A 25877-nucleotide genomic window follows, 5' to 3' on the forward strand; every position below is an offset into this window, starting at 1 on the left:
CTACTTGGAATAGTCCCCGACGGTGGATCTTTCCTACTCCGACGAAGAGTTCCCCGGCAGTGGAAGATCTTCCGACACCGATGCTACCCGGGCAGATGCCTAGGTCGGTCCTGCGATTCTGGGTGGAGGGTGACTTCCAGTTGACAGGCACTCCGACGACCATCTACCGGGGCTACTTCCTGATGTACTCGAACTAGTCCCCGGCGCACAGAGGAGTAACTAGAACAAATTCCTGGCCAATAACCAAAATATTTTTTTTATGATTTTCTTTTTTTCGTTTTTTTACATACCTAAAAGCCTGCTGAATAATGTGGCAAAATTAGGAGTATGTCAAAAATCGCTCAAGATTTTTTGCATGGATGTAAAATGGTGATATTTTAAAAGTTTTTTAATCATTTTAATTATATGTCCAGAAATATCGCTTTCTAGTAATGATGACTGTATTAAGTAAGACAATATTATTGCAAACGTAGTTGAACACAACCATTTGTATAACTTCAGCCTAAAACTAACTGAAATTATTAGTGTTGCAGTGCATTGCACTAACTTTAAAAAATATGTTTTTAAACATTTTATTCCAAACTTGCATGGAAAAAAAAGTTACATTATACGGCGAGATCCGGCAAAGTTGCTGAAGCAGTATTACAAAACCAGATTCCAGCTATTCGAAAAACATAAGAACTCTTCCGATCCACAAATTCCAAGCGATCTGAAAATATTGAAATTTTTAGTAATTTGAGGTGCACCGAAAAATGGGCCAAATACTATGTTTTTCAAAATGTATCTCTATGAAAATATGCTCAAGCGTCCCTTTTCTTCCCCCTTTTTCACTGATCAACTGTTTGTGCAACTGGAAAAACGAATGTATTCACAATGCTCACCTCGACATTACTAGTATTCGAAAGGATTTAAAAAATTGACCTCTGCACTGGTAGTTGGATAGATGCCAAATTATTCCAAAAACTTGTTATTGTCTATTTTTTGTTCATATTAAGGCATAATAAAAGCAATAGCAACAACAAATAATTTTGGCCAGGATTTGACCCCAGTTACTCCTCTGTGCGGCGGTGGGCCTAGTCTACTCCGACGGAAAAATTTCCCGACGTTGAAATTTCTCTCGAAATCGTTATCTAGATGCTGATCGATTAGGTGCCGAGGTCAGTCTTGCGATTCCGGGGAGTCACGGTTCCGACAGCATAAGTCATTAAGTGACTTTACGCTTGTCTGGACATGCCGCAGACTCAAGTGATTCGCATTTAATGCCAAATGATCCTGACTCCTGCGTTGCAGAAGACAAAGAGCCGGGAAACTCTAAGCTTGCTCATATGACCGTACTCCACGCTTTTCTAATCTTTCTTACTTCAAATCCTGGCTCTTCCTTGAGTACTATGGCTCTTAATATTGAAAAATATTTCACACCTTGTGTTTTTTATGCGGATTTTCCAAATTATGCGATTTTTTATGCGGATTTTCAAAGTTATGCGGTTTTTAATGCGGTTTTTATGCGGTACGTATCCCCCGCATAAAAAAAAAACTTCAGTGTAATTTGCCTCTTGTGAAAGTGTAGCGGAGGTGGTTCCAAACAGTTAACACAACGTGTACGAACGCCTAAAGCAACTGGCTGGTACCAAGTGATGTCTCGGTTAACCAAGCACAGAAGCTCTGGGTCGCTGACCAGTATAGGGAAACGAACTGATTTTTGGCATGAAAGCCTAATGTCTGCGAATATGCAATCTTTTTGTCCATGAATACGATTCTCACATCATCGGTGATGGTGTAGGTCGTTAACCGGTTATAATTTTACCAAACTTTGTATATTGCAGATTACAAATTAAACCACTGGATCAAATGTAGCTTTCAAATGGGTTAAAATATCGCCTTGATGTCAGAGGAGAATTTACAGGAAATGTTATGGGTCTTTTGAAAAACCTATTTTTGTTGATGAGGAAGCACCGAACATTAATTTTCTCACTGTTCATATATATGAGGCTTTTAATTATGCCATTGTTACATTGTCTTCCCATGAACATCGACAGGTTTGCACCCGTGTACAAAATTTCGTGCACGCGTTCAACCTCAAACATGCTTTGCCTTTGTGCACAGGTTCGCATCGAACACCGAACCCAAGCAAGCGATGTGCAAACTTAGGTTTAAACACCATGTACGTACACCGTGTGCGTACTTAAGAAAGGCACACACAAAACAGAATGAGTCAATGCTAGTGATGACGGATGAGAGAAAGAGAAAATTAGTATCAAGAACCTGTCTGTACGAACACCGCGTACGTACATGAGGTTCGGTTGTGCAGAGGATCATGTGCTCGTGTTTTGGTACGCATTAGCGCGTTCGAGTTTGTACACGAAATGATGGTGTAAGATGAGCACAGAACTAGAGCGTTCGATGTTCAATTGGGAAGACTGCACACAACCATGTGTTTTAAATTATTCAAAATGAATGGTTTCGCCTGGGCCGATTTGTTGAATGCTTTGAGCGCTGCATACCTGACATGGTAGATCTCGATAAAAGTGACTATCGTAAGTCTAAACTCTATTTTCACCTTTAGAAAATGTTACTCAACACGAATACTCGGTCTTATGCGAGTCATCAATAATCACAGTATTTGACCGGAGCACCAATTCTTGCTTCTGCGACTCACTCATCTCGACAGATTACTAGGGCAAGAAGTATGGTAGCAGCTTTCTTTGTTCTTTAGGCAAGGAACACAATATATAAGTAACTATATTTGTCGTTCGCTTCACACTGGCTCGGGCAGAACCATAAACCTCACTAAGTTTCCTGACCATTGTGTTTGGTTGTTGGAAACAGCAATCTACTTTAACTTTTTCTCAATAATTTGTTCACACCAAACATGCTACAAAATTGTTAAAAGTCGCTGATAATCATGTTTTTTTTCAATTTATTTTTAAAGCATTTCGGGGGAGGGGGGCTTTAGCCCCCTAGCCACCCCTCTAGCTACCCTCTAGGTTTCCTGCATTAAGAATGTTCAGATTTGTACTACTTAAATATTCCATTAATTCGGTGCCTCTCAAATTGATATCTGAGCTGCCCCAAATTATGTGGTGGGCATTTGCATCACTGCTAATTATGGAGAAAAACTCATTTCTGCCACAGTATGATATAACCCTTTTGAAATCATCAGAAGGTGATAGATCATTATGCGGCAAATATGCCGAACAAAAGACATATTTTTTTTTAATTTCGATTACAGAGGTTTTAACTTTAAGGTCATTCGCCTCTTCGGATTAGAAAAAATGTCTTAAGGAAAATCTCTAAGGGATCATCCATAAATGACGTAGCATTATATGGGGGAAGGGGGAGTTTTGTATTTTGTGATGATGTGTGACGACAGGGGAGTAGGGGGTCATGCCATGCTACGTAGTTTTTTTTTTAAAGGGGAATAGAATAGAATTTAAAAAAAAATTGCGGGGACAAGGGGGGGGGGGCAGAGTTACCGTCAAGCTACGTAATTACCAGAGGGGGTATGTAGAGGTTTGTGACGAAACGCTACGAGGGGGGTGTTCAAAAATCACTAAAAAAATGCTACGTCATTTATGGATCATCCCTAACCCTGCGTGCGGGGTTGGGATTCGAACACAGGTGAGTTGCGTACAAGGCAATTGATATACCAACTACGCTATGCCCGTCCCCTAATAGACGCATTTCTTGTTTATGTTGTCAATAGTCATATTTACCGTGACAGCAAAAATTTCGCGAGTTGTGAGGTCGGATATAAGACATGCGTCAATAACACAAGTATACATGCACGAGGCATTTCACGTTGGATTTTTGTTGAAAGCTACGAAGACGGGGTTGAGTAGCTTTCCAACATAGAAGTTTTCTTTATGGAAATACGGTTCTTGAACCAAAGCTATGGAAGCTTTTCCTTCCTGCACAAGGCTGGATAGATTCATAGTTGCTGTACGTTTATGCTGTAGATTAATTTGTGTCACTCGATTACAGCACTACATACAGAGCGTTTGGTTCATGATTAAGAACCTCTCAAGGGATGATTGACTGTAATATTTGAAGAAAAAAATCGTTACACATACTATCAAATCTCAACCGTTACAGAGTTATTGAACTTTTTGTGTGAAAAACTTATTTATCTTAAAATACCTCTAACTCGAAAAATATACTTCGTATTTCAAATCTTTTAGTTCCATTGGAAAGGTGAGAAAATTTTCCATTGAATGGTGTTCTCATATCTTTCAGTTAATTAGTTTTAATTACCATTAAGTTGTGAAGTGGTTAATAGGTGGCGTTTTTGATGAGGTTTTTGTTAATGAAATCGAAATCGTTGTTTTTGCATATGAAGCGAGGTGATAAAACTAATTTTGCTTCGAAATTAAAAGAGATAATTGAATGGAGTCAACAAATGAATTGTAGAACTTGCTGAGATACATTATTTCGATGCGAATAATGGTGATGTTTATTATTTACTTTTTTAAGTAAATTAATGAAAATGCTAAAAATAACATAAACTAAACTAATTTACTTCTAAAAGAATACTAAATGCACTTAACTGTAAGATATTAATACATCTTCCTTTGCAAAATTTTTCTGGCTTTCGAATAAAAATAAGAAAAGGTACAATAAGTGCCATACTTTTTCAATATAAGCTAGTATTAGTGAAATGAGATAAAAATATAAAAGTTTAATAACGCAAACACGAAAACAAGAAAAGATAAGTGTATCATGTAAAAGAACAAATTATGCAGCTTTTCAAGACTAACAATCTGAATTATTAAAATGGCGATGTTAACTATTAAGATTTTCGCGAAATGAACGAAAAATCGATCAAAATTGTTAAATTTTTAATAAATTACTGTGAAAAGGTTACTTAACCTAATTAACTGAAACATCTGAGGACTTTTTTAAATGGGAAATTTTCTCACCTATTCAATGAATCTAAAAGATTTTAAATACAAAGTATACTTTTTGAGTTAGAGCTATTTTAAGACAACTATGTTTTTAACACAAAAAGTTAAATAACTTAGTAACGGCTGAGATTTGATGGTATGTGTAGAACGATTTTTTTCTCCAAATAAGACAGTCAATCATCCCTCCCATGAACCAAACACCCTGTATGTCATTATCAACACTTGTACAGCAACTAGAAGATACCAAACAGGTTGGCTTATAATCGCCTATAGCGAGCCCGAAATGGGTATTAGGGAAATGACCATTATTTGAATCCCAAGATTTGCGAAGAAAAAAACGTCCACTGTGTCAGAAATTCGCTTAACATAGCAAGGGTAAAACCCACGACACCCCGTGCGCGACTAGCATATTTTAGTCCTGCCAGCCATTCAGTCCTCGGCACAGAGAAATACCTTGACTTGAGGACTCCTGTTTTGAGTCGCCTCTTACGACATGGGAACAGGAATTCAGTGGATTAATTCTTGGTTAAGATACTTCAACCCGCCGGATACCACACGGCCTCTAGGCTGGTTTTGTCCGGAGAAAGATAATAGACTGTTATTAACATCCCATCGGACCACAGCCATTAAATTCCCTTATCCAACATCAGATATACACGGTGTAGCATACGTTTCCGTCAACTCCTCAAACCTGTTACAAATTAACTCTCAATCGACACCGCTAATTTTTATCAGCCCTTGCTAATTTTCCTTCTTCCCGTCATATGCACTCGACTTGACGGTCAAAGCCACCAAATCGCACACACAACGCGAAAATCGCCGCACCACCATTCGATTCGAACTGGAATCGATTTCACCACCAAGCAAGCGAGCAAACGAGCGAATCAAGCGAACCACCATTCAACTGGAGTCGTTCGGGTGGCACGCGTCTTACCTCTCTCACCCCGGTATCGGTCGGATTGTCCGGGAAGCGAAAGGGGTTCGGAGGGGGACCTGACTAACTACAAAGTAGATATTATTCGTTCGTTATGTGCAACAGCAACAGCAGCAAAATAAAACCAACAACCGACGACCCTGTTGAGTGGAAGCGCGCACGAAAGACAGACCCCGGGCACACATCATCGGGTGAGGCGGTTGTGTGGTATGAACATTATTTATTATTCATTGTTCGAAATGAATATTGCCACTCAGTTTTGCCGTGGCAGGCCAGGCGCAGGGCAGCGCAAGCAATCGAGCAAACGAGCGAGCAACCTACCGACCGCATGGCTGTGGGGGAACGAGTACAAGTTGGTGGCAGAACGAAATCAGTTCCATCTGGCACTGCTGTTACTGCTCTGTTGCTGCCGGTTTGATGGTGCAATTCAATAATGATGCGGTACAGTTTGGTGATGAAATTTTCACCTATCGGAAATCATTTTCTGCCGTATCGAAACTTCAAGATAGTTTAATAAATAAAAGATATTCGTTACAAAGAGTAAATTATGATGAATGTTCTGTCTCTACATTCAGAAAATCTATCAATCCTTCCAAAAGTTCATATCTGTAAAGTAGAACTAAAAAATCAATGGATCGAGATGGCTACCTTGTGCCATATAGAACTACAACCGATGAATTAGAATTTCAACAACCTTTTCAATCGATTTGATGAAGCATTGTTTCAAACTCGTTCGACATGACTTAAAGTTACTACTTACTGTCAGGACTGCTGGGAGTGAACATTCAACCACTGAGTAGTGAATGACTTAACATAATTGCACATCTAAAGCTTCTATTTCAAAACAAAACAACAAACTTTCACAACATTTTATCACACTTCCAATGGTCGGAGCTAGCGGTAGTAAGCCAACTTTGAAGGTGCAAAGCTCCATCAATTTCGCAATATCTTACCACCCCCCCCTCCCCCCACTCGCAACCCCCTATCGACCACCGCCGGTTAAATTGGATGGCTGTCCTGCCTGGCTGATGCCGCCGTGGTGCTCTGCGGATGGCCAGCAGCGTTGTCTTCGACGCCCTTACGAAAGCGGGGGTACCACTCTGGTCGGAATACGACGCCAGGCATTGAAGTGAAGAAACCGATATAACACAAACAAGTAGCGATTTTAATGCATATGTGCTGTACTGCACCCGAGTGATCATTTGTTTTGTGCTGTGCGGTGGGGGGTTCCTTCGTGTCATTTATAAAAAAATCACGGAACGATTTTTTTTTCATTTTTCAAAGGATATTTGTAAAAGAATGTATTTATAATCAAATCAAGTTTAAGTTAGATCTTGGTAAAATTCTTAACCCATTCGCCATAGTCGCGTACAGCTTCAATCGACCGACCCCTCGCACTCATTGCAAACCAACGCCAGGCGGGGACACCCCAGCGCACATCGGGCACAGAAAATAAGAGAGTAAACCGAAACAATATACAGTGTAATAGCGGTTTCATAGTCATATTGCATGCCATAGTGTCGTTGCTGATGCTGCTTTTAGCTGCTGCTGCTGTTTCGCCACCAACCACATTTCGGCCCTTCAAATTGCTGCTCACCGTCTCCTCCTACGCACTCACTCGTGCAGTGAGTGGCTGCTCCATCCGCTGTAAGCCGGTGGAGAATGCGCCGGTTTAGCGTTCGTCGATCGATTAGACGATGCGGGAAAGAGACGCAGCTGCCATTGGATGGAGTGCTTACTACAGTGCGCGCGGCGTGATGGGGTGAGAATGCACTCACCCTATTAGTTCTCACCCGGTTGCGCTGCGATAGACTGAAACATACGGTACAGGCACAGTGAGTGTGTCGGTGCTGAACGCTCACCGCATGTTTGTCACCCAACTTCCAGCGCCACACCGTACGGCTTGCGGTGCTGGAAGTGTGTGCTTTAGAGAGTGAGAGATTCCACATTCACTCAGCAGGCGTGCTCTGTGATTAATCATGAATGGTTCGTTCGTTCTTCTGTTCTTTTTTTTCTGGGGAAACGAAGGGTGGTGCGCTTTTTTTCGACAAAGGAAATGTCGGCACATTTTGTAAGAAACCTTTGTTGTTAAATTATTTCTAATCTCGATACTATTTCTTATTATTTTACGCGACAAAATTTGAAAAAAAATCTGAATGATTTCTCTTACAAAGTTAAAAAATCGGACGAAGAACGGATTTACATGAATTTGGTTTGGTTTGTGAGCCAAAAGGCGTTGCATTGAACATACATAATAATATCGCTGTGCTGTTCATTGTATTGATCCCGGATAGAAATTTATAATAGCATTTACGCTACAAACTATCATAGAACACTAAATATTACGGTTATTACTGTTTAAACATTGTTCAACGCAGAGTTCTCACAATAGATTTACAATAAACCTTCAGATCATAATAAATACATGAAAATTATGGTTTTGTTACTGTACATTTCTATTCGGGAGCTCTATTAATAAAACAACTTTAAGCTTGCTGTACATTCATATAAATTGAGTAAAATTTCTTGATTCTGTTGTTGCTATTTTCCTGTTGAAATCTGCTACAATTTTTGGATGAAATTTAATACCTTTCAATAATATTTCAACATCAAAATTCAAATTCGATTGTCTGTAGCACGAATTGGTTCCGACCAACTTTATAGCTTTATTTATATTTTAAATTGTGATCTAACGTTTCCTTTTTTTCTTTACAGGTGAGTTGACGATGTTATAACATACAAAGACGGATAGGGGAACAGTAATTTTAACTTATCAGATTGAAGAAAGCAACAGTGAGTAAATCGAATTGTTGGAAATACTTTTTTGGTTTCTTGATGTAGAAGTAGAGTCACTGGAGCTACTCTTTTTTGTCCCATATATCATGTCGGAATAAAAAAAAACTTTTACAATTAACATAATAATTTGCCTCCCAATAAACTAACACTTGCGATAAAGTTAACTAACCAAATAAATCCCGACAGTTCGGCCATCTATGGAAGTTGTCCTTCAATGTCAGCTTCCTTCTCCGAACAACCTAGATAAGCCGTGTAGTGTCGGTAGTGGTTGTTTCGACCGGCTAAGAATTACACTACGGACCACCTGTTCCGGTAGTAAAAACCCCCAAACAGGGAATCCCAATGTCATAGTGTATAACGGGAGGGGGTTGACGACGTGCTCCAACGAATGCAACCTTCACTTAAGCGCTATAGTCTTGCCGTCAAGGAGCAAGGTTTGTTGATTTAAATGATCCCGTGCCCGGCGAGTTCTTTACGACAACTAACAACCACGACCGAAACATCTGTGTAACCACGAAATCAAAAGAATGATCATGCGTTCCGATATCGATATCACGAATAAACCGACTCTATGAAAATCGACCGGGAATGCTAGCACATCAAACTAATTTCACACTGTTTCATGCTATTCTAATTTTATTATTTAAAGTGACAACTATTAGCAGATTTGTCAATATAATTGCAACTTATCGTCTACGGTTAGTAAATGAACAATTTTGAAACATTACGCTACTTGCCCAAACTCCCATGGGCATTCTCATCCATCAGTTCATCTCTCGGCGGTTGATATGCACCGGTGCAACTGCTACCCGTATCAGCATGCAATTATGCAATGTTCGACACTTCTCTCAAGTACAAGTTAGACTAGTGGTTCCCTCGTGGAACTTCCAGTTTATCCGGTACACCAACCGAGTGTGGTGAAATCGCTCTGACTGGTGTAGATGTTTAATGTTTTGCAACATACGCTGCCAACATACCGTGTGACGTCACGCTCAACTTTTGTCGTTTGGAGTTAATGCTCATCGGAGACTTTCGAAGAGCTTCCAGTACGATCGACCCCGTTGCTCGTGACCTAAGGTGACACCTTCGATCGAAGGAGAGATCCAATCTAGTAGATTTTTATCAGCGTGGTAGGCATCTTGTTGTAACACCATGTGCAGATTTTGCCGCTTCTTTTAACAATTGCTGATACAAAACGTTGAACTTTTACTACTATAATTCACCACTATCTTATTAGCTTTTACTACACTTTTTATTCTATCTTTACTTTACTGTACTATTTTTACTTCAAGATCCTTTCTGAGCCACTTCCTTCTCATTCACCGGAAAAAACTGTAAGTGACGATCTTCCCTGTTGTGGGACTTTAGCCCTAAATTGCGATCGATCCCGAGACCTATGTCAGTAATGTAGTGGACTGTTCACTCTGCACACCGAACTTTATTCGCTGAGGTTTGGCATAATTTTGTTGGGTTTTCAACAGTTGGGGGTTTGTAAAGGTTTTCTGCTGATGAAAGTTCGCTGAAGTTTCGCTAGGTTTCTGTCTTCAAATTTCGGTGTATATGGATGAACCTGTCGTGTTGGCTGTGATCCACTAGGAGGATTATAAGTCTGTTATCTCTCTGGAAAAAACATCCTACACACTGATAGAATACATTCGTAAATCGCTACGAATTAGTTTCGTACAGAAAATTTTCATAAAATACACGAATTTTTCGTACAGATGATGAAAGATTCGTAGTTGAAACATTTTTATTTTTCATTACGAGTTTTTCGGAAAAACCACGAAACGACTTTCGTTGGCTTATCACGAATCGGTTTCATTAGGCAAATGAATTGTTCGTTGCTATATATGAAAGCCTTTATAATATTTACTAATACCATTCGTCAGACCATCAACGTCAAAGGAGCTTCAATAGAGGTAGAATATGGAGTCCTTGTTGCTATGCGTCAGAGGATTGTTGATCATCACGACGTTCTCGGTCTGACTATTTAGTAATCGTATCCGTGTCCGCCGGTTTCAAGAAGATTTCCTGGACCTCTTCCGCTACCAGTTGATCCAGAATCTGGAGCAATACAGATTCAGTTGAGCCATCGCATGCTCGTTGGTTTTGTATGAATTAGTTAAAAAATTTCTCTGCCGGAGCAATAATATGCTACTCAATACGAAAACTTCTCTTAGATGAACGAAATGAATTCTTGCGACAAGCGAAATTGTTCGTAATATACGCAAACGTTTACTAAAATAAACAAAACATTTCCTTTCAATCACGAAAAATAATGTCGTTATCAACGATAACATTCGTGCACTGTAAACTGAACATGTAATATTTATGAAATCTTTCCTTCACCAGCAGGTTTCGTTCATTTCATGAAAAAGAACGGCCCTTCTTCATGAAAAGAACGAAACCTGCTATTTACAATACACGAAAATACTTCGTTGCAGAAAACAACGAGTGAACTCGTGATCAATTTCGTTATATTTATGAATTTATATTATCAGTGTGAGCGTGTGAAGTATCTCTGTCAAGAATGGATCCACTTGGTTCTTCATCCTAGGTCGTAAGAGGCAACTGAAAGCAGGAATCCCTAATTCAAGATGTATCTCCGTGTCGAGAACTGAATGGCTGGCGGGGATAATATATGCCAGTCATGAACGGAGGATCATGGGCCTTGCCCTTACTGTGTTAAGCGAATCTCTGACACAGTGGACGTTTTGTTTCTTCGCAAATCGTGGGACTCAAATGATGAGTTACAAAACTAAAAAAATATCCAGGCGCATCTACATCATTCGAAAGGAGCAACTGGAATCCTTTTCCGCAGATTCACAAAATAAAATATAGACGTGGTTTTAATCCAAGAACCATGGGCTTTGAAAATTTCTAGGAATATCTACACAACGGGTAAGATAATATTTGACCGCTTGGTGAATATGTCACGTGCGGCTATTCTGGTAAGTGCAGACGTTAACTATACACCAATAACCGAATTTATAAAAAGAGGCATAGTGGCAATACAGTTAAATATACCAACAACGAGAGTGAGGACTGATATTATAGTCTCTTCTCCTTACTTCCCAGAGGAATCAGATGAAGCCCCTTTACTGAGCTTGTTGGCTACTGTAGGAAAAGTACAGTATGGGAAAGTAGTGACGAAAGCGAGTAGATATTTTCCAACAATATTGATATGCGTAATTGAGACAACAAACCTATTTTTAAAAATGTGATTCGCGAGGAGGTGCTGGATCTAACAATGTCAAATACAAAACTCTCTGAAAACATCAAACTGGCATGTGTCTGATGAAATTTCTCTATCAGATCACATGCACATACTCTTCGAATATAAAACAAAAGAAACCCTAACAGAAGTCTACAAAAATCCCATAAACGTAAATTGGGATATATTCTGCTCTCAATTGCTTGGCGCAAAAGCATGTTTTGAAGCAGAAATCTAAAACGAAGAAAAATTGGAGATCTCATCAAATATTAAAACATCTAAACTTATGGATGCTTATAATATATGCTGTCCAGTTCAAACGCGTACATCCAATAAAAACGCACCATGGTGGTACAAAACCCTAGAAAAGCTCAGGAAAATTTCTAAGAAACTGTTCAAACGGGCTAAACGGACTGGACAGTGGGATTAGTATAAAAAGTCTCTTTCGGAATATAGCGTAGAAATTAGTGGTAACGTAGTGTGAAGAGACGATCGAGATTTCACCATTGATTCACAAGAAACACTTAGTATCGTAATGGAGAAACATTTTTCTGGTTCGTTTCTTATTAATAATATACAAACACATCAAATTGAAGCAGAGCCCTACTCACATGATGCTGGTGCTGAAGCTCACGTAATAGTCAATGCTATATTTACAAGTGGAATGGGTGATCGACTCCTTTGAACTACTCAAATCGCCGGGGATGGATGGAATACTGCCAATAATGTTACAAAAAAGCAAATTGCATATCATTCCATACCTGACGAACCTTTAGGGCGAGTCTACTACTAAACTGTATACCTAGAATCTGAGGACAAACAAAGGTTATATTTATACCAAAATCGGGGAAGCGCGATATATCACTTAGGGTTGGTCTTAAGGCGGAGTTCTTTCACCCTTAGTGTGGTCATTGGTTGTAGACGAACTATTAAAATTATTAACTGAAATGGGATACGAAGTGATTGGATTTGCAGACGATCTAATCCTCGTGAGGGGAAAATGTGATTATGTTACCTTAAGGGACGGTTTATGAACGTAGACCGAAATTTGAGAATTTTTAACCCCCCTCCCCCTAGTAGACATTAGTAGCCTTTTACCAAACCCCCTCCTCCCACGCCAAATGTCTACGCAGACTTTTAATTTTTTTTATTAGCGGGAAATGTGAAATTAGCAAGAGGCACATTATAATGTTCAAATAAAAATTAGAGTTCAGATTTATTTCAAGCTTTTTAAATATTAAAGAAAGGTTTTTTGTCCATGACTGATCAAATCAATTGATGCCAATTTAAGATGCTTTCCAACGTTTGTGTAGCTGAATACTTCTTTTCAAGGTTAGTCACTCAAATATATGTAAACAGATATATTGCTATAACTAGTTCAAATTTTAGCCGAAGTGCGACCTATACCAACAATGCAGAATTGCTAAACACTTTTTTGGCTTACTGGTGCATTCAAAATTGTTGAAATATAAGAAACAATTACAAAATAAGACTGTCGATGTGTACTATCATCTAGTCTAGTCTAGTCTAGTCTACACATACACAGCCAATACATGTAGGGATTCTGGAAAATTGCAAACGTTCATCCACAATTTTTCTTGTTATTATTAATGTTTGTGGCACATATTGAATATGACACAAGCATTAAAGCGGCCAGGCCAATTGTGCAGCGTACAAAATAAAGATGATTCAAAATTATACGGCAATCAAATTATTCATTCAATGAATAATTTAATCAATGGATTATTTTGAACCTTGAATAAGGAAGAAATGTGGACAACAGTACACAATTGTTTCAATTTGATGGGGATTTGATAAATATTTGGGAGTGACTTTGCTAAGAGGGTTAATGTCACTCCTTTGGTCCTAGGTTCCTGGGATGGGACAGAAGTATTTAGCCCTGCCCTGGCTAATGAGCCAGGGTAATAGCGCCCTTATTCGCTCATACTGTCGATGTGTACTATCATCTAGACTAAAATAATAAACCAAACATGCACATAAATTTCACTTTAAATCTAATCTAAATTGCCTTATTTGATTAAGGGAACGAAACTATTCAAATCTTCCCAAAAATATTTATTTTTGTAATTAATAGCCATATCATCTGAAAGTATTATCGCAGAGTATCAAGAACCGGTTTGCACGGAGTTCCGTAGGGTCAAGACATAAAATTTAACGGGTGTTTAAAGATTTTGAAATCAGTGTAAATGATTGCAAGAGAAACTGATTAACTCGACTAAACACTTTGTTGTAGAAGTTTAACTACACTACTGCTTTAACCACCGAAATCAATTAATAAAAAGGAAAAAAATAATCCACTTATTGTTAAAAATCGGGTGTTTTGTTGTTACAATGATGGTTTTAATGCTTAACTTTGACCATTTTCGAACTTTTTATGGTTCATGCATTTAATGGTCCATGCATGTCTGCTAACTAGTGGTGTCTTAGATGATTTCACAGTCAAAATCTTCCGTCGAGAGGTATTTTGGGCGATTGTCTTTAGAACTGTCATTTTGTATTATTCCTAGATCAAAACTTTGTCAAAATATACGCAAGAAACAACAACGTGTGAGGTGGTCCAAAAAATCGTGGGTTCAGGGTTGTCGCTTGACAAGTAGTTATATCAATAGGGAACTAGCTTTGAAGTGTCTGCATAAATACACCTAGCTGAATAGACCGATATTTTGAATACAACTCTCTTTAAATCCTATTTATAATTAGTAATACAAGAATAACAAAAAATAAAAGTCTACGTAGATTTTTTCAAAGACCCCCCCTCCCCCCTTGTAGACAAACATAGACTTTTGCTAGACCCCCCCGTCCCCCCTATGAGTCTACGTGGTTTATGAACGGCCCCTAAATAGAATGCTCTATGCGCTGAACTTCACTTCGAAGTAGTGTATTAAGGAGGGTCTGAACATAAATCCCTACAAAACAATTATAATCATCTTTATACTCGAAAAAGGAAATCTATATATTATGGAGGAAATCAAAATTATGGAGCCTGAACGGTCAACCTGGGAACAAAGTGGCCCAAGTCGCCGCCCAGGCTCAGTAATTTTCTTCACATTTGATAGGATCTAGTATTACAGAACCAGGAATAAACGCTGGTATCTCCATGGGATACTGGCCGACAGTGTTTCAAGTCGAAATATATGCTATTCTAGAATGCACTTACGTATGTCTGAAGACAAAATACCGGTATGCAAATTTCTGCATTTTCTCAGATAGTCAGGCTGCGCTCAACGCATTAAGGGCTCCTATATGTCACTCAAAACTAGTATGGGAGTGTATTCTTGCACTCCAACAATTGGCAATGAAAAATCGTGTTAATTTATGCTGGGTTCCAGGACATTGTGGAGTTGCAGGGAACGTAAAAGCCGATGAGTTAGTAAGAAGAGGGTCCACAAATTTTATCGGTACAGAACCATTCTGTGAAGTCTCACAGTCTGCCCTCAAAATGGAACTGAAAAAGTGAGAAATCACAGCTATAAAAAACAATTGGAGTACAACATCTGGGCTACGAAAATCAAAGAAATTTATCTCACCCAACGAGAAAAAAAACCTGGAGTTGCTTAGACTAAACAAAAAAGAGCTAAACATCATGACAGGACTGCTTACCGGGTACTGTGCGAGTAAATATCATCTTACGAAAATTGGTAAGCTTGCGATAGCGCCGGTGGTTGAGTGGTAAGCGTGACCGCCAACCATCCCAGTTGGTTTAGGTTCAATCCCAGTCGATGTCGTTGAGATTTTTCTGATGTGAAAAAATCTGTAGTCCCGTCTTCCTTCGGAAGGGAAGTAAAGCTATTGGTCCCCGGTCCATGAGTTTATGGAACGATATCTAGTCCAGATAGTGGAGTCACCTCTCTGGTGTCGATCGAAGTAGAATCTTACTTCTATACTTACTAACAAATATTCTCCTCCCGTGATACTTGAGTGCGCAGTAGTATATACGGCTTCTAGCAAAGGCAAGTATCGGACTAACATTCCTTCCCTTTCCTTCCGCGATTTTATGTTCGGTCCTAACCGGCGTCATTATTGATCAATAAACACTTTAGGATTACCAGAAATTGCACATTGAAAGATGTTTCGCTATTCCCAAGCATTAGGTACTGATTCTCTGTGCAACTTCAGCTAGTCCAGATCGATAACGAAGGGGTGTGCCTACCTGGGAGGAGTGTTTATCTCAATCACGACATTCACTCATCAATAGTGATGTCATAGTAGATAGTACGCTTAGATTAAGGAGGGGGCATACCACAATAGATCTAAATACTGGTCGCGGTAGTTCGTCTCCAACAGAAAAAAAGTTACAACACGTTTCGATTTGGACGGGGTAGTGTCGGATTTAAAGAGCTTATCCCGCATGGCGAGATGTCCATGAAAGTGTCCCACTTTTCTAATATGTTCATATTTTATTTCAAATTATCCATGGAACATTACCTTTGAACAGAGCACAGTTTTGAGTTGAGGTACGTCATACCTAATCTCCGAATAACGTAGATAGTTTGAAAATTTAACCAATTTATTACAAGTCAAGTGGTACTTTTGTCAACTACTAATATGATCCAGGTAACGAATCAAAGTTTCTCAGTTTTACAAAAGCGTATACTCGACCATTTTCTATGGGTTTTTGGAGCGCGTCCCACATTCAGCCAGAAAACTTTTGGTCACGTTAGTCTAGACAGGTTATGGAAAGTTTTGGAAGTAGGTAATGGTCGTCTTCCGAATCGCGAAAAACTTCAGGGACGTATACTGTTTTAAATCACCTTATTGAACACTACAATGTTGTTCTGCTGTTTGAAATCCGTACTATCCGAACGGCGTTGACAGAATCGAGGCCATCCAACGCCGGTTCATATGCTTTGCACTCCGACATCTTCCTTGGCAAAACATATTCCCGCTGCCGAGCTACGAAAACCGTTGTCTGTTAATACAGCTCGACACTCTAAGCATCCGGAGGGATTGCTCTCGAGCCCTGCTCGTCTCAGACTTACTATCTGCCAGGGTGGATTGCCCCACAATCCTCGGACGTCTGAATCTTCAAGCTCACTTTCGAGCTCTACGCAATAACTCTCTTCTGCGAGTCCCGTCCAGCAGAACCAACTATGCTTTTGACTTCAACCTGACGAGGAATTCCATTAAAGCTAAAATAATGTCAATTCTGACATGTAATTAGTTTGAGCAACCACCATTGGGACCAAGGGGTTCTGTTGGTGAAGGTACAACAATTAAACAAATAATTGGTTGTACGTTGACTGAGAAGTGCTCGAACTGGGCAATTTTAAAATTTCTACCACAACATTTCCATAACACGCAATTGCAATTCTTCGGAATTGAATTAAGCGTTGATCACTATAAAATTCTTTTTCAAAATTGTACCAACCCGATGATTTTAGTGCAGCGAAGCTATGGTTAATCATGTTCAAACATTATTGTCAAGCGTCAATCTTTTACTAATGTCAACATTAGGATGAAAAATAACGTTTATGCGTTTTATTTAATAAATAAATTCTTTAAAACACACCCCGTATAACCCGGAGGAACCACCCCAGCAAATGTTTTCTTCGCCCTTAACTGCAACTCTGCTGCCATTCATTTCACCATGACAGTGTTATACCGTATTCGTCAGTCATTCTACTAACAATCATGCACTCACCCAAACCCATTTTGAAGAGAAACAACAACAAAAGTGAACGACGCTTGCCGTGACGTGATTATCATTCCGATCAGATTTGATGGCTGAGCGCACTACTCTTACGCTGCCAGTGGCACTCGGACACTCACCCGACGCAGACGCGCGACCTCGTAGGAGAGTGAGTGTCCCAGTACTCGATACTGTGTACGTGGTATTGTTCCCCAACAACGAAACGAACCGAGAAACAATCTCCACGACGTGACGATCCATCCAATTGACGAACGGACTGGGCCAGGGGTGAAAGGGGAAAAGTCTTCCTTTTGGACGACACAGAGAAAGAGTACACCCACACCCACACAAGCACGCGGGCGCCGAGGAAGGGAAAAACACACTGTGCGAGTGAGTGAAAACAGGGAAAATCGTTTGCATGGAGGAAATTTTGCAATCAGTTCGATTTCGACAAGTACGCGTGTCGGTTTGGTGTCCTGATTTCTGGTGTCCACAGAGAGGAGCTTCTTTCCACACGGGTATGGGAAACGGACGGTGCCAGAAAGGGAAAAAGTGATAAATTTCCATGAAAATTTCTGCCTTCGATGCAGAATTGTGCGCGGGAAAAGTTTCGATTTGGGAAAGCAGAGCAGTAAGTAAAAGGAATGGGAGATTTCGAGTGAATCCTGAAAGTCGATTGGAGGTAGTCGAGTGACCGCGCGTTGTTTTGGACAGTCAGTGTTGTCAAGTGATCATAATTGAGCGATCGGAGAGAGTGATTAGAGTTTAATGATTAGCGGGAAAGGAAAATTGGTATCTATTTCATACCGTGGCGAAATGGCAAATTAACAATCCGTTTATCAGCTGCCAGAAGTGGTTTTGATAAGACGCAGGGGCGGGCTGTGATTTAGGTTTGATTCGTTGTTGTTTCTGTTGTTTTGGTAAGCGATCGGTTGGCTGTTGGAAAATGTTTAAGTAAAAATAAGCCAGTATTACACGTGCTTGATATTGCAGCAGTTTTGCGGTTGTTTTGATTGAGAGTGTTTTTCATCGATAAAAAGTCATTAAAAATAATTACTTTTAGTTATCCAGGGTTTAACCAGTTTCAATAGTAACAATCAAAGAGCATCACGTCACTTTTCACTATTGTCGTAATATGCCGTGCATCTCCATTGAAGCTAAAAACTGCAATCCTAATTCCGAACCCGATTTTCTCAGCAGAACCTGATTATTCTGAAACAGCGAAAGTACATCGATATTCTATCAGCTACCTAGCAAATAAGTCCCTATAGTCATCGCGTGTCTAGTGTGATGACCTACATACTTCGGAGAAGGGCCACCATTGCAGCATCACTATAGCGTCGTCGCGCCGAAGGGCGTTTGATTAATTACTGACTACCGGTTGGACCTAATTCTGTGCTAATTGCGGCGTACGTACGGTAGTACATAGTACACTGCCAAGTCAGAATGAGTGCAATGAAGCTGGACGCGTTTCTAGTAATTCATTGTTTACTCAAGCCGACGAGGAGTTTGGTGTGGTGTTTTGAAAATCAATTATTGGGTGTCTTCCAATAAGCGATTTACCTTGAACACTGAGCTGAAATAGATGGTTGGAAATCGGTGAGCAGAGTATATGTTTGGAATTAGGAGTAAAAGCATAGACTACTAACATACATAACACTCGAAAACGGTTCTTCGCCCGCTTTAACGATCATTTTGAATATATTGTTAGTTTTGACAGTGGCCGTATATGCAATTATGGCGCCACTGATATATGCGCAAGTATACGGGGGATAGACCACTGGTGAAAAATTGATTTCGAGCCTGAGGGATAACCCACTTGCAAATAAGTGATTGGGACTGTATATTAGACTGGTTCAATTTTTGACTTTTAGCTCCACCAGGCTCTACTGATTCATTTTATGGCCCTTAGTAGGGTTGCTATGATTAATAATAAAATCCACTTGTTTTTATGTCATGCTGCTTCTTTAGTTAATAACTTTTCTCAACGAATTTTCATAAACTTACAATATTCCCCGAATATGTTCAGTAGATGAATACCTTTCGAAATAAATAGCGTTCTGATTAATTGATTGATGAGGTGATTTTTTATGAATTTATTTTCAATAATAATCGATTTTCCATACAAATTTCCATATAACCTTTGAAATTTTTGGAGGGTCCGTAGACACAACCGATCGGTACCAAAATTTGCACAATTACTAAGGGCCATAAAAGGAATCAGTAGAGCCTGGTGGAGCTAAAAGTCAAAAATTGAACCAGTCTACTGTATATGAAAGGTGGAACTAGTGTTCTAACTAAATAGGTGGATAGATATTTTTCGAAGAAACTTCCTCATAGTTTTTTTTCCTTTTTTTATTACGACTATAATCAAAGTTTATTTTTCTTTTTTACATTTTACCAACATTCAATTAGCTAGAGATTACTGGGTAGGAAAGTTATGAAAATTTAGAGCCATAGTACTCAAGTGAAAGGCTTAATACCTTACAAGCTTAACTTTTGTCTTCTGTTGATGGGGATCGAGCTTCGGTAGCATAACTACGAATCATTCAAGTCCACCAACATGCCTCCTGGTAAAGACAGACTTTCTCTTTACCATGAGAACCTCACAGTGTTATGTATGTTATTCTGTGGTAATAGGTTCTACACGTACATGCTTTGGTCAATTTCAAAAAAATTTAAAATAAACATTGCAAAGATTGTCCCAAAAAATTCGCTATGCTGTTGCCACATTGGAATATCGGGACCAACTTTCATTGAGAACATTCAAGTACACACAATGTGGAATGTGTTCTAACATCCCGTCTGTTCCCTGTTCTAATGCCATATTTTTGTAGTTTCCTCTTATTGATTGCTGAGATCTTCCACTAGTTCACAAAAAAATCAATTCCTTGAAAAAATTCAATTTGACGAGAATAAGATTAGTTATGGAATCCGAAACTAACTTAATGATAGAACTAAACTAGCATCGAATTAACGCCAGCTCCAATAAAAAACGGAGACAATTTATGTTCCCGAGCAAACCCGCAAAAAAGTGTAAAACTGTGCATCTTGCATTGGCTTGCTAAGCCAAACCAACTGTTTCGATTCGATTTTCTTGTGGGTCATCACGCTTTACTAGTTGCGTCTGAATTTTTTTGGAGCTAGTGTTAATCCGGCGCTGGCTTGGTCCTATCACTAAGTTAGAGTCGGATTCTGAAGAGTCCGTCATGGAAAAAAATAGCTTTTCCAAAATTATTTTCCACTAAGGAGAAATACAGGATAGTGAGGATAAGATTGCAATTATTTTTAACTTTTTTTTTTCAATAATATTCCTAACCACATTTCGTAGTGAAAATAAATATTAGAATTCAGAAAAAGGCAGGCGGGTAGTACCTGGAACATAAGCAGAATTACGTTATGTATTACTTAACTAAGGTGACCATATCAGACGAGCAAAAAACCAGGACAGTCGAAAGGGTACTGCCTTCCTTGTTGCCTTTCAATTGACTGTGCCTTCTCCACATGTTTTCGGCATTTAAAAGGTTGTGCGGTTTAGCAGGCAGAGCTTCGGTAGTTAAAGAGTTCTGGGGGTCTGGAAGAAAGAGCTCTGCCAGAAAGTCTTTTGTCGGAATTCGATCACTAAGCATTTTTTCGGATGTACACACACGCAGTTCTTGCTACACCACCATCAGCGAAAGTTTCATGCTGAGATCGTTCATGCAGGACCGGCGAGGAGTTTTGAGCACTAAATACTCGTCATTAACGTAAAACAGAAACATCAACGGTCCCATGTAGCTTCCCTGCGCCATACCTGGCAATCTCCAATGACAACCATTAATTCTCGATCTAGGATCGAAAAAGTTGCAAAATCTACCGTTGTTTCCAAAATTCTCCATTTTATCGATTGTTATATGAAAACTGGCGGATTGGTTGGTGTAAATATTATCTGTTTGAGCGCGACATCGACAGGTTGGTATGTGTTCAGCTTACAGGCGTGAATCAGTATTGACCTTAAAGTGATTCCATAATCATCAGCTCTATAGAGCGCTCAATGAAGCTATTCCACGATCGTTGTTGATGTTTCGCTATTTTGTTTTCTTATGAAATGGATTTCCAGTAAGACGAAAAAATGCCACTAGCTAGAGAACTCAAGAAGAAGCAGAATCACCAAAACGTTAATGAGTCTTCTCATAGGTGCCAAAGGGAACTCTTCAGGTCCCGGATTGAAATACGATTTAAGCCGAGAAGAAGCTCTGGTAATCATTGTTTCATCGATATTGATAGCGGCCAGAGTTTGGTCCACAACTGGAATTGGTTTAATTTGTTCTGATGTGAAATGTACTTGTCAATGGACTACAGCTCATTTATCTGTTACGTACATACGAGCGGTTCTTTCTCTTTTCAATTTCCATAAAACAAAAGGAAGTTGAAAAGAGAAATAACTCTTGAGAGATTACAAAACCATCGGAAGGTACAATTGGGAGGTTCGAGTGTATTGAGTTTTGTTTGTCGTACTCCGATTAAGGATGAGTATAATAAATAGATAAATCAATAAATAGAAACAAATCAGGCTTACAGGAGAAAAACCAGGACAAATCAAGCATTTTCCTCGACTTCCCAGGACACCAGGACAATCGGTGAAAAACCAGGACATGTCCTGGGGAACTAGGACGTATGGTCACCCTAACTTAACTAACTTAAGACCACCAACCCAAATTGGTGCTCAACTATAACCTTCTTCGGTGTATACTGAAGCAATTCTAACGTTGTCAGGCTAATAACTTTTTTTCCGTCTCAGTCAATGGATTCTATGTCGCCAAATGTCGCCAAGGTACAGCATATTGAAGGCTCTGTTAGGGAAGCTCGATTTCTGTATGGTTTGAACTATAGCAGAGAACTTTTTATTTCTACGGGGTTTAAAATAAGGTATTTTTACAATACAAAAACTGACTAGCTATCAATTTTGATGTAAGGACTTTCCGAATTAATTTATGAGTAACAAAGTTATAAGCGTTCAACATATTTCGGCGAAAATCTTAAATTGGTTGATCCCAAATAGTGCAGATAATAATCACATTAAAATTTGTGAAAAACATTGGCAATTATTATCGAAAACTAAATTACTCAAAAAGTGCTTTTTTCGGTTATTTTATGCGGTTTATTGCGGTTGCTAAACAGAGCCGCGAGTCTTTTATATTTTTATAATATGTAAAAAAATTAATAAATGAAATCGAATATCATTGAGAGTCAATCGAATCTCGTACACGCAACTTGCTATTGCGCGCGAAGACTCTTTTGCGACGGAGAAACATTTATTTGTTTGCCTCATGGAAATCATTCACTTCCATGCTGTCTTTCAAGTCAATATCATCAACGTTAAAGCTGTATTGCGGTGATCGCGATCAGATATTCTTCTTTTTCTTTTGATTAATCCCACCGTAATTGGTGTTACATTCCTCGCTAATGAGACTGGCTGTTTATTACTGGGCGCTGCTTTTGCAGTTGTCATGATGTCCTGAACGGACAGCCAAAAATTTGGTAGTCATTTTGCAGTTCAGTTATTGAGAACTGTGTTTTCAAATTGAGAGACCGAAAACAAAAAACTGAAGAACAAAAATGATGAATCACTTAAGTTCCCCCCGAAAAAATTGACAATGGTGAACCTCCAGTATAAAAACCATTAAAAATACATTCGCAGAAAAAGTAGTATATCGTTGCCTACAAAATTAAAAGTTGGGTAAAAAAACTACTTTGTAAGAATCGGACATATTTTTTCGGTTTTTATACTGAAGAGTTTTCTAAACGAATTTTACATTGAAAATCCTCAGTTCGCTTTTTTATAGTGGAAGTTTATATCTGATTTTTACATTGCAATATTTTTAAAGTGGGTTATTTTATTCTTGAGCTTTTTTTTGGTCACTTATTTGATTAACGTAGAACCGGGTCGTGGTGCACTCACCTCAGGATCTTTTCCGAGAAGTAGACCATAGACCATCTGGCTACAGCACTAACACGATGGAATCTGATTTTGATAGATGAATAGCGTGGTTTATGCCATTTTAGTTCCGTGTGTTTTTAATTGTAGAGTCAGATAGGAAGGAATATGTCTTTCGACCCGCATCCTCTTCACAAAGTTAGGAATACCAGAGAAGAAGTTTCTTCAAGAATGAGATTTAATTGATTTCAAATGACCATATTGCGACATGTATTTTTAATACACATGGTAGAAGCACACGATGCAAGATCGTGTAGACACACCTCTATTTTGTCGTCTTCTATTTACAGGGGGATTTCACCACAAAATGGTTATTTTTAATTACTCTCATGATTAGTAATATTGATATTAATCAATTTACAATATCTTTCAAATGTTTTTACTTCAAGTCCAAAGTTTAAACTCGTAAATTTGTATGATATATAAATAAAAATAAATGCTTAACAAAAAAGTAAATTGAAACCATTTTCATTAAATTCTGTTTTTTGCCCTTCGCATATAGAAAAGTTATGCAATCATTCTGAAAATCGACAAACTAACCCCAGTCAATTTCTTTTACTTAGTTTTTCTGCATCTTAACATGGGCGTAAGAAGGGGTGTGTGGGGAGGGGTCTTCCTCGTGAAACCCACCTCAGATCCCCACTCCCCCATTACAGCTTCATCAGGCCAGGTAAATGCAAATACCGGTGATCGTTATATAATAGTCATCAGCACATGTCGCAAATTCGAACTCATTAATTTTCCTTAACAAGCCATCGGTGATAAGGTTCCATAACAGTGGTGTCAGCACACCACATTCAGGGCATCCGCAGACACGCAGTTTCTCTATCTCTACTCGACTTAACCTTGGGCACAGATGCCGATTACTAAGCATTGCGTCTATCCGGTTCGTGATATACAAACGTACTCCATGACCTCGCGCTAATTCCCAAATGGATTCAAAAGACACATTCTCGACTTCAATGTCAAGAAAAACTTCTAATCTATTTCTACGAAAAAGCTTTTTCAATATTATAGACAACATGGTGCAACATGGTGGTGGTAGGTTTCTCCCGCTGATGTGCATGTTGCATTACATGAAGCTTGTGCTCGTCCAAGCTAACATCCCGTTTCACTGAAGGGAGAGGTCAGACTGATCAGTCTAAAGTTCTTAGCCTCCCCATCAGTAACGCGGCCACTTTTGGGAATGGATTTTACAATTATTTTCCGCCACGCCAATGGAATGGATCCTGTGCCAAGATTATAAGTAATATATTTATTTCAAAATATGCTTGAACTGTTCATGTACTGTTTGAAGTAGAACTGGAATGATACCATATTTTCCGAAGACTTATACGGAGCAAAACTTTCAGGCGCTTGAAACATTTCCCCCTTATGTTTTGATCGATTCTGTTGTCACAATCTTAGCGGCAAATACCCAAGAATACTAACTAACTGAAAAGAGCTCAGAGGCAGTCGTCGGTGTTGGCTCCATACAGATTAGAAAGTGTATGTTAAAAAGACAGTTGAGTACTTCATCTTCGTCAGACGAGTGTTCACCATTAGCAGTTCTAATTGAACCTACATAAAATGACGCTAGATTTCGAAAGTAACTTATTTAATCCACTAGCCTCGTTCAGACTTGAGGCATTTGTACAAAGACGTTTCCACTCACTGCGCTCAGAGGATCGATAAGCATTTCTTTAAGCTTTGTGAGCTGACCTCAACTACTCCGACCCATCCCTGGATCTGCGATTCCAAGTTCTTCTACATAACCTTTCGAGTCTAGTAAGTTCGGCATTCCACAAAAAAATTCTTTGGAAGCTCGGATAATTCGAAGCCGATAAGCCTCTTAATATGCTGGTAGTATGAGCGTGTTTGTTTCATCTACAATCTTGTTCAATCGTACGAAAATACTTATGAAACCTAATCGTCAAGCGCACTTCGTAAATGTCGCAATTCATACATTTTAGATTACGATATGTGACGATACCTAGCGGGACGTTTGAAAAGTTCAAATATGTTGTATTTATGATCAGATACGTAATACTGTCTCAACAGAGCGTTACATCTAACACTTACTCCGTGGTGCTAGATCGAGCAAATGTTGAACGATTTCCTGCATTGAGTATTTGCAAATTCGTTCTGCTTTAGTATTCCATCAATTCGAAGCCTCTCAAATTAATATCTGATTATTTGATGAGCATTTCAGAGTGTGTGGCGCTGGTCTAATAGGCCCGGGTTTCGATATCTAGTGGGTAAATTAAATAGATCAAATGTGTTGGGGTGGTCAGCTGTCGTTGTGTGTGATTCTCGCTTTGCATGCAGGGTACGATCACCGTCGCCAGTGCGATAATCATATGTTCTTTCTAGGATGTCATCATACCCAGGGATAGCATGAGGGGTTAGTGTATTGGGCCGGAGTC

The 25877-nt window shown here is 39.1% G+C and overlaps 1 protein-coding gene across 9 annotated transcripts in view; it reads left to right on the forward strand.

Moving 5' to 3' along the window:
• LOC131690418 (neurogenic protein mastermind) overlaps window positions 1–25877 on the forward strand; it is a 337622-nt gene that overhangs the window by 157473 nt on the left and 154272 nt on the right. For 3 of the 9 annotated variants that reach the window (XM_058976160.1, XM_058976162.1, XM_058976158.1), the window contains exon 1: window positions 17925–18415. The exons of 2 other annotated variants lie outside the window; for them this stretch is intronic. The gene's annotated coding sequence lies outside the window, so the exon portion shown is untranslated. Of the gene's footprint in view, window positions 1–17924; window positions 18416–25877 lie in introns of those variants that run through there. 4 more of the 9 variants (XM_058976163.1, XM_058976165.1, XM_058976159.1 and 1 more) reach the window with 2 other exon arrangements.

The sequence above is a fragment of the Topomyia yanbarensis genome, chromosome 3 (genome assembly GCF_030247195.1).
Source record: "Topomyia yanbarensis strain Yona2022 chromosome 3, ASM3024719v1, whole genome shotgun sequence".
Taxonomy (NCBI): domain Eukaryota; kingdom Metazoa; phylum Arthropoda; class Insecta; order Diptera; family Culicidae; genus Topomyia; species Topomyia yanbarensis.